At 39.2% G+C, this 8,724-nt stretch overlaps 1 non-coding gene across 1 annotated transcript; it reads right to left on the bottom strand.

The window, feature by feature from the left end:
• Positions 1-7,750: 7,750 nt before the first annotated feature.
• Positions 7,751-7,876, bottom strand: LOC120093456 (small nucleolar RNA SNORA17). The gene has a single exon (XR_005486511.1). It is a non-coding gene; the product is annotated as a small nucleolar RNA SNORA17 (small nucleolar RNA).
• Positions 7,877-8,724: the final 848 nt, after the last annotated feature.

Below are 8,724 nucleotides of genomic sequence, written 5' to 3'. Positions count from 1 at the left end.
GGGTAAACAGTTTGGACAAACCCAGGACACTGACCTAGAATCTGGGGAGCTCCAATGAATATCTGTTCTCATCAGGTCTCTGTGGTCTTTCCATGATTCAGATGAATGGATCTAAATATTTTGGGTTTTCTCTAAGATCTTAAGTTCTTCCTCTTTGAAAAGTATATCATTTTGTATATTGTACCTTCCATTTCCGCAAAGTCAAAGTAATCTTTCATCTCTGCCAACATAAATCATACAGGACTCAGATCCATAGTGTACTGCAGGATCTGTATGTACATCAGCGTGATGTGAGAATGAGGAATAGAGTTAATGAGTTATGACTTACCTCTAGTCAGTCTCTATTTGTCTAAATTTCAAGGATTTATCTATAACTGAGAAATTATTTTATTTAGAAATTGGTAGTAATTGGAGCAGCCAGTTACCACTTTCTGAGTTTCATTGGTCAGTTTTATAAGAAGGAAGCACTCATCAAGACCTCTTGCATATTTGATCTAGCCCCAAATATAACCCATTTCTCATTCTTGTTTTGGATTTCTTTCAGGAGTGTTTCTCTTTGTAGCCCTGGCTATCCTGATTCTCAGTCTGTAGACCAGGATGGCCTTCAACTCACAGCGGTCTGCCTACCTCTGCCTCCTGAGTGCTGGGATTAAATCCTTGCACCACTACTACCTGGCCCATTTCTCCCTTTAAGGCTTTAATCACTGACCTTGACTTGCAAGACAAAATTTTACTCATATAGAGAAGTTCTTTCACCATGATGTGAGGTTCAGGTCATCCTTTCATCCACTACCATCTTTGTTGTCATCAAAGGTAAGAATCACTGCGTCCTTCATGTAAGCACATTGCAGGATATTAGCATGTATCATTGTCTGATCAACTCAGAGCCAAACTTCAGTCTCTGCCAGCAAATCCCCAATACCTCGGTGAAGCCATGACCAAAATAAAGAAGACAACCAGGGAAACCAAGTGAGAATCTAAGAGACATTCCTTTCACCAATGCAATCCATTTCTTCTTCTTTGTGTCCTCTTCATTCATATTTCAAATTCTTTCTTCTATCCTCATTATGTCTAGTTCTTTCTGCATATGTACACTAATGCCTTGTGTTTAAATATATAAGCTTTAGGGTAGAGAATTGAATTAATGGACCTGTCTAGTTTTATCTTGCTCTAATGAGAGGATGTTGGTGATGCCATTTTTTTTCTTAGATGAATCATGAGCTAAAGTACTTTTGTGACATATATCATGGCTTCTTTTCTACTTGTAACCTTGGGTCAATAGTTATATAAAATACATACATAAATCAAATATTTACTGTTTTATAAACAATTTCCAGGCAATTATTTGGTATCTACATAGTTTTATCATTTATTAAAGATAAAAATTGAATATTAATGAAATTGATGGGATTATTTATTTTTACATGAGGAATTAAATTTTGGCTGAATATTGATAATCAACCCAGTACAGAATAGCTTTGTGGCATTTTAAATTTGGTGCTTATTTGGATCTTGTAACTGCCTGAATTGAAAATGTTTCTTTCTATAGATATAATAAATAATAGAAGTATGTTTGGGGCAATCTCAGGAATTGTTCAAAATCCTGTAAGGATCCCAATCTGAATTTCATTTAATGATTCCTTATGAAACTCAACTGAGAAAACTCAAACAGTAGTTTTGAAAATGAAACATTCTAATACAATCCAATCCAATCCAATGATAGAGTGATTTGATAAATCCATGCCAAAGAGTGATGGTAGGAATATGTAAAATTTTCATTTATGTAATTAGGAGACATTGGTGTTATAAGAGCTAAAAACCTTATATGCACATAAAAACACTTTAATTCATAATATATAGCAGTCTGGAATCTGAGTTGAGTTGTTTCAGGCAGTGTTTGTGGGGATGCCAGGCATGAGAACATGATCTGAGTAAAGGTGCCTGCTGTGTATTCAAGACCAAGGATTCAGTGAGTCACAGGGTGTGAGTTCCCAACACCTTCCATTCATTATGTTTAGTTTTGAATAGATTTAGGTCATAGTGTGTTCAGAAACCTTTCACTGATGCCATATTTGTTGCTATCCAACATTCAGCTATATGGCCCCAAATGGAGTGGTGACCCACAGTTTTGGAATGGAGATGATTCTTAATTACACCATCCGGTTATCCCAAGTCATGATTCAAAGGACTTGCCTTCTATTAACAAAACCAATGTGAAAGTAGCACAAAATATTTTCACCTCTCTTCTCTGTTTTCAGAACCTTGTTTACAGCATAGACTAATTGCTTCCCAATATCTGTTTTGTCATTACTGTTTTAATAATGGAACTCTCCAAGTTTTAATAGGGAAAATTGAAAGAGACAATAAGTCAGCATTTTTTACAAGTATGTTTATTTAGGAGTATATTCTAGAAGACTTATGTGGGACACTTCAGGGTAATGAAATGAAGGAAAATTCTGCTCAATATCCAGTGCCCTTTCATCTACTGGATGCCCTACAAGCAGAGGCACATATCAAGCAAGGCAGTCATGTATTTTCTCAGGCTCTGAATGATCCATTATCTGAAGAGGTACAGTTCATTTTATGTAAACCATTTCTTTCTAAAAAGCCTTTTTTATGACAAATATCTTAAATTATATTAAATATAATATTGCCTTGTATAACAAAATATTCTCTGATTTTGATGTTAGATTTCTAATCTATCAATGAAATAGTTTCAACAGAGAATCTATAAAAGTATCTCAAGATTCAATACTGTAGGATTTGTATTCTGGAAATGTTCAGGCATGAGAAGATCATGCATAATGATTTCTCTTCTATGGAACTTACCACCAATCCTGACAGAGAGAATATAAAATGTGTCCTGACTAGACAGATCATATTCTTGCTGCTTAGGCAGCCTATCTAGATTTCTTAATTATTTGCTACAGGAACTAGTAATCTAGAATCCTAAACAGTCCTTATTTAGAATAAGCACATATTTTATCCGTAGAGGTTTAAAGCCTTGTCTGTTGTTGTCCTGGTTCTCATGGTGCTGAACTCTAATCCACCAAGTACATAGACTCAGAGTACTGAAGACTTAGATTGGAAACTTCTCCACATCCAAAATTTGACCTTAACATCCAATAACCTTTAATCAGGCTTGTCCCACTGCTATTTTGGTCCATTCTCAAGAACTCAAACATCAAGTTGACATAAAGAAGAGAATAACATTTTGCAGATTTTTACAGTATACCTCATAGAATAGAAACATAAAGGATGCTAAGGAAATAAAGAATGCTATTTTTAAGCAAGAAAATCTATTTTAGATAAGGCATTTTATGTACAATTTGAGTCATATGAGCACCATAATACTACCTCTTTGGAGGATAAAGGTTATAGGATATATAGCCTACAGGTCATTAGCTAAAGATCTTTTTCCTTGGTAATGTCTTGAATGTACCCTGGATACTGTTGAGAACCAATGGCTTATCTAGGGGTTTTCTAGTTTTTAAATGGGAAGATAAGGAACGATTGAAAGGATTAATGACTTGTTCAAATCGGCCTTGTGGAGACCCAGTATTGCCCTCGTCCCTTTCTTGCTTATAGGTGATAGAATGAACGACAGAATGAACTCTGAGTACAGTGTCAGAGATATGGAGTGAGATTCTAGTACCATGAGAAAATGCATTACTGTGGCAGAGGTGAATTGCCTAAGAGTCTGAGACCAAGATCTTCCCACTAAGCAAGATGTTACAATCTCTTTCTTCTTTATCAATTTAATTATATCTATAGTATAAGACTCTGGAAACTTTCTCAGGGAAAAATACTTTGTAAACAAAAGTAAACTTCCTGATAGGTCTTTTTCTCCATGGGTCCTCTAAAGTAGACAGAATGTAATCCTTCAAATATAGCCATGGAGTCAGCACAGTTTATTTTCGTCACCAGGGAAATTATTCCATCTGACATATTCCTTCAGTGCTTTCATAAGATGGTATCTGACGACTTTTCCACTCTTCTAGGTCAGGTGAAGTTCTAACTAACGTCTGGGAAACAGACAGAAGCCCATATACTGTCTTCTCATTGCAGCCAATGCTGTTCAACCTCTGGTTTCTTTTTCCTTTACCTTGCTCAACAAATGTTCTCTCTGTGGTAAGGACAACTGAGAAGCTTGGTGGGTAGACAGAAATCCTAGCATCACTCTCAAGGCATTGCAGAATCCTACTGACTTATTCTTACAACTTCCATTTTCATCTTTTAGGGCCAGAGGCAACTCTTTATTTCTACAAAATTGGTAATTAATTTAGACTTGTGAGTAGCCTATATCTTCTATCATATAGTATCATTTTTCTCTCTTAAAAGATCACCTTTCACTATGACAGTTTCCTGGGTTGCCATGTAGAGACCCTGTTTTACCTCCTCCATTTCTTGTATATAATTTTTAGAATGACAATAGAATGAACTGGGGATACAATGTTTGAGATAGAGAGTGATTTCCTGGTATTATGAAAAAATACATCACCTGTGTCAGAGGTGAACTCCCTGGGAGAGTCTAGGTTGTTACCTCCCTTACCCCGAAAGAAGAATCACCTTCAAATGTTGGTCCAGTGAGCAGGTAGGAGCTGGGTAGGCCACTTTTGAGCCATGATGCCCTAATCCTTTGGACCATGCAAAGACTACATATGCCAGAGCCTTTCTTGAAGTTAAGAGGGAAAGTTATGACGGATCTGCATCCCTTCTTCCTTGCTGCCTGTCTTTTAGTGATACGCCCACTGATATCATCTTATTTTTTTTGACGTGTTATGCCTCATGACTTTATACAATTAATAAACTGTAGCCACAGATGAGTGGGTGGAAGGGCTTGGATCCTGTTTTGTGCTGTCAGGCATGGTAATGATCCCAGCATCCCTTCTGTGCCTTCAGAGCTCTCTCTGGGGATTGGTAAATAATTACAAGAACTTGCTGCTGAACTCCTGGAAAAATACAAAGCGTTCTTACCTCCAAAAATGTGAACCACTTATCAGAGTCATAAGATTCTATTGCATATTTGTAACAGTTCTCTCAATTTAGTTCACCTTTTGTGTCTTCCTATGAGCAACAAGAAAAAACAGCAACAGCTTGGACAACTCCATTGTGAATGACCACAGCCAGAAAGGACCATGCTAAGTTTTTATGAGTTCAGCTTGTACATAGTTGCAGGAGACAATATCACTAACCTTCTCTCCACTATACAACAGCTTGTACTTTCCTTTCAAAGCTCTTCTAAGCCCAATTAAAGAGGCCATTTTTCTACTAACAACTGTTCAAGGCAGCTAATGCTTTTTGTGCTGTGTTCTGCTCTCATCTATACCTACCATCTTCTCATTACAAAGACATTGCTATATCCTTGGGTTTTAGTTACAGCAGCATCTAAATTTTAGTCATCAAATGAGTGTTCATTGTCTATTTCTGAAAAATACATCATCATAAATTTATCAGGGAACACAATATCTTCTTGCTGTCTTACGATTCCTATGGCATGGGTTATGGAGTTCTACCAGGGTATCAGGATTACTGTCTGTCTCTTGTGATGCTCGGAGTCCTCATTCAATCTCACATAAATGTTGGAAAATTTTGTTTCCTTGAATATGTAGAGCTCATCATAGCTTTGCTTTTTTGAGACAAACAAATGAGTCTCCCTTTGGATCTCCAGTTTCTTTAAGCAATTCACTTGATTTGCTGTGCTCAACTAGGAAAAAATCTCCCTTTTCATTAACTCAAAGCCAAAGCCAGTCAGTTGATTACAACCATAATTACATCTGCAAAATCCCATAGGCTTTATCATATGAAGTAAGCTAATCACTGCAGTTTATTACATGTTGTTCATGCCCATATCCAAACAGCAAAGAATATAGGTGGAAACATTATTGGGACTCTGAACCACCAGAACATTCTGCCTACAACAATCTAAATCAAAGATCTAACATGTATATTCTCATTTTATTCTTTTCTGAATTTTTTTTATATATCTTAAAATTGTTATTGGTTCTTTGTGAATTTCATACCATATACTTCAATCTGACTTATCTTCCCTTCCCCTCATACCTGCCCTCCATCTGTGCAACCTTCCACTCATCAGAGAAAATAAATGTCATTGTGGAAGCTGTCGTGTCACACAGTGACACTACACATACAACACACCCCTTTGTCCACACCTCCTTGCTTGCAAATGTTCATTACAATGACTTGTTGGTCTGTCACAAGGCCTCTGGCTTCTGCTATTATATCAATACTGGAACCTCAGTAGAAGTCCTGTCAGATATGCTGTTGATACTCTATGTCATGGGCAGCCTATAATTTTGTATCTGTAGGACAATCCCCTTTAGGAACTCCAGAACTTCATTGATTGGGTAGATGTTAGGGTAGGGTATGGGTCTCAGAGGTATCTGAGTTGGTCAGCAAGAAAGCTCCCATCTCACCAGCAGACCCTCCCATTCTTCTGTAACCAGGGCTAGCTCTACCCTGATGCCCAGTGGAGGTACAGGGCCTGCTCTCCCAAGTTTTGCAGCTGCTAAGGAACATGGCCAGTTCTCCTACTATTACTCCCCAGCAGACAAGAGTCAGAAGTGGTTCTCCTGCTCTCATGCTCCCAGAGTCAGTTCTTCAATTTTCCATAGGTGGCAAAGGGCGAGGGACAGGCAGGGCACGTCTCCCTCATTCACAGTGGTACATGATAGACAAGTTGAGGCGCCAGCTCTTCCATGCTCACACCCCTGGGACTGGCTCACCCTTGGCTCCACCATCAGGGTCAGCTGCACTGTATTGCCCAGTTGGGGTACAAGATTTCCTCTCTTAAGTGCTACATCAGGTGAGGTGAAGAGACAGTGCTCCTGCTTTAATGATCCCATTGGGGCCAACTTTCCTTCCTGTCCAACAAAGAGGAAAAAGGAAAGGGAGAGGATCTCTCTTTCACTGACACCACACACAGCCAATAAGAGGCAGGGCTGGCTTTCTTATATGCATGTTCTTGGGTCAGCTCACCTGCAACCTTCACATTCAGGGCCAATTCTAACTGTACTGCCCAGGTGAGGTGCAGGGCCTGTTCTCCGAAGTGTTACAGCTGACAAGGAGTGGGGTCAGTTCTCCTGCTCTCATTTCTCCAGGGACAACTCATCCCCAAAGCTCAAGTGAGGGGTTGATCCAGTTTTGCCCAGCCTTCAGACATTAACATGTTCCCTGTAGCAGCCAGGGACATCTACCTGGTCTTTGGTGGTAACAGACTCCTGATACTGCAGATGTGGTGGAATCACAGGCCAGGACCTCACCAGGGTCCCAGGTGGCATCACTGGATACTCACATCAGGCTATTCCTCACTACCCCCCGAGTTTCAAGTTCTGCCTTTCTTCATTTTGCCCTCATCCTCTGTTTCTCTCTCTTCCATTTCTCTACCACTTACTTATTCCTCTTAGTAAAGCCTGAAGTCTCTGAATGTCTGGAGTACTCTCTCAGGAGTGCTATGCCTTGCTCATGCATTATGGCTCCAGGCAAGGGTCATCTCAGACACGATGTGCCCTCCAAGGCCTTCATGGCTGTGGTCTGGTGGTCACCTCAGGTTCACTTCTTGTTCAAGTGGCCCCTTGAGAGGATTGTCTGTTTCACATTTACTTTTGCCTAGGGCTCAAAGCTCCAGGTAGAGTTCTTCTAGTCTCAGGCTTGCTTCCTGTCTTGGAAGCTCATCTGGGCCTGCTTGGTCCTGGAATTGTGGTTATTTCATGTTGCTTCTTTTTCAGGGGATGTGAGGCTACTGATCATTCAGATGTTTGTCGACTCTGGGTGTAGACATAGCCTCTCTCCTTTCTGCTACCTGCTTAGGTACATATGACATATTAGCCACACCTGCAGTTCCTCTAGGGACAGACTTTTTTAAATTTTTTTTAAGGTTTTCACTTCATCATGTAGATTATAATTGGTTTGGTGTTTGGACTCAATTAAGCCTTATTTGTACTGTTTTAAATGTCAGCCTGAATTCAGAGTCCTGGTCTAGGACTCAAATTTGGGCTCTTTTCTTTTTATTTACAAACTGAAGATTCACAAGACCTAGACTTCATCTTACTTAGTTTCTATTTCTCTTAAGTATGTTCAATGCAGGTTTTTCTTTTTAAACCTGGCTTCTGTTTACAGATCTGTGTTTTGGAAGATACAGCTCTTTGGCTGGATGCCTTTACTGAAAATCAGAGTTTTGTAGATCAGAATAACAGGAGCAGAAGGGCAAGAAAAGGTAGAATAACATCAAGGAAGTTAAGGTGAAAGTTAACAAACTATTCTTTGTTTCCCAGATGAAGCAGAATATTGCTTCACTTGTTTCCAGGGCATCTTTTCTAGAGAGGCCAAGGGTACTTGGGAACTTGCTGACTACATACTTTTCCCTCTGGGCCAGACGCTAGAACCATCATTATCTGGATAGAGAGTGCCAGGTCAGCTATGCCATTTTCCTGTGATTTTATGATACAAAAAGCCAATTCATAAAGTGATAAATTTGAAGAAAGAGGACTGCACAAATCAAATTTCAAACCAATGAAGATATTCCTAGTTCTTGCATCTTATATGGCTTTCAGGAAGAAGAGAAACCTCTTATAAGCTATATGTTGCAGCATCTCTAACAGATATGGCAGTCATGTGAATGGCTAAAGATTTCTTTAGAAAGAGTCTGCCTGGAAGTTGACCAGCACAGAATCCATTTCAATAAGATGCTGCACTGGCTTCTAG

The sequence above is a fragment of the Rattus norvegicus genome, chromosome 6 (assembly GCF_036323735.1).
Source record: "Rattus norvegicus strain BN/NHsdMcwi chromosome 6, GRCr8, whole genome shotgun sequence".
Lineage (NCBI taxonomy): Eukaryota > Metazoa > Chordata > Mammalia > Rodentia > Muridae > Rattus > Rattus norvegicus.
This window is presented reverse-complemented; position numbering and strand designations above follow the sequence as displayed.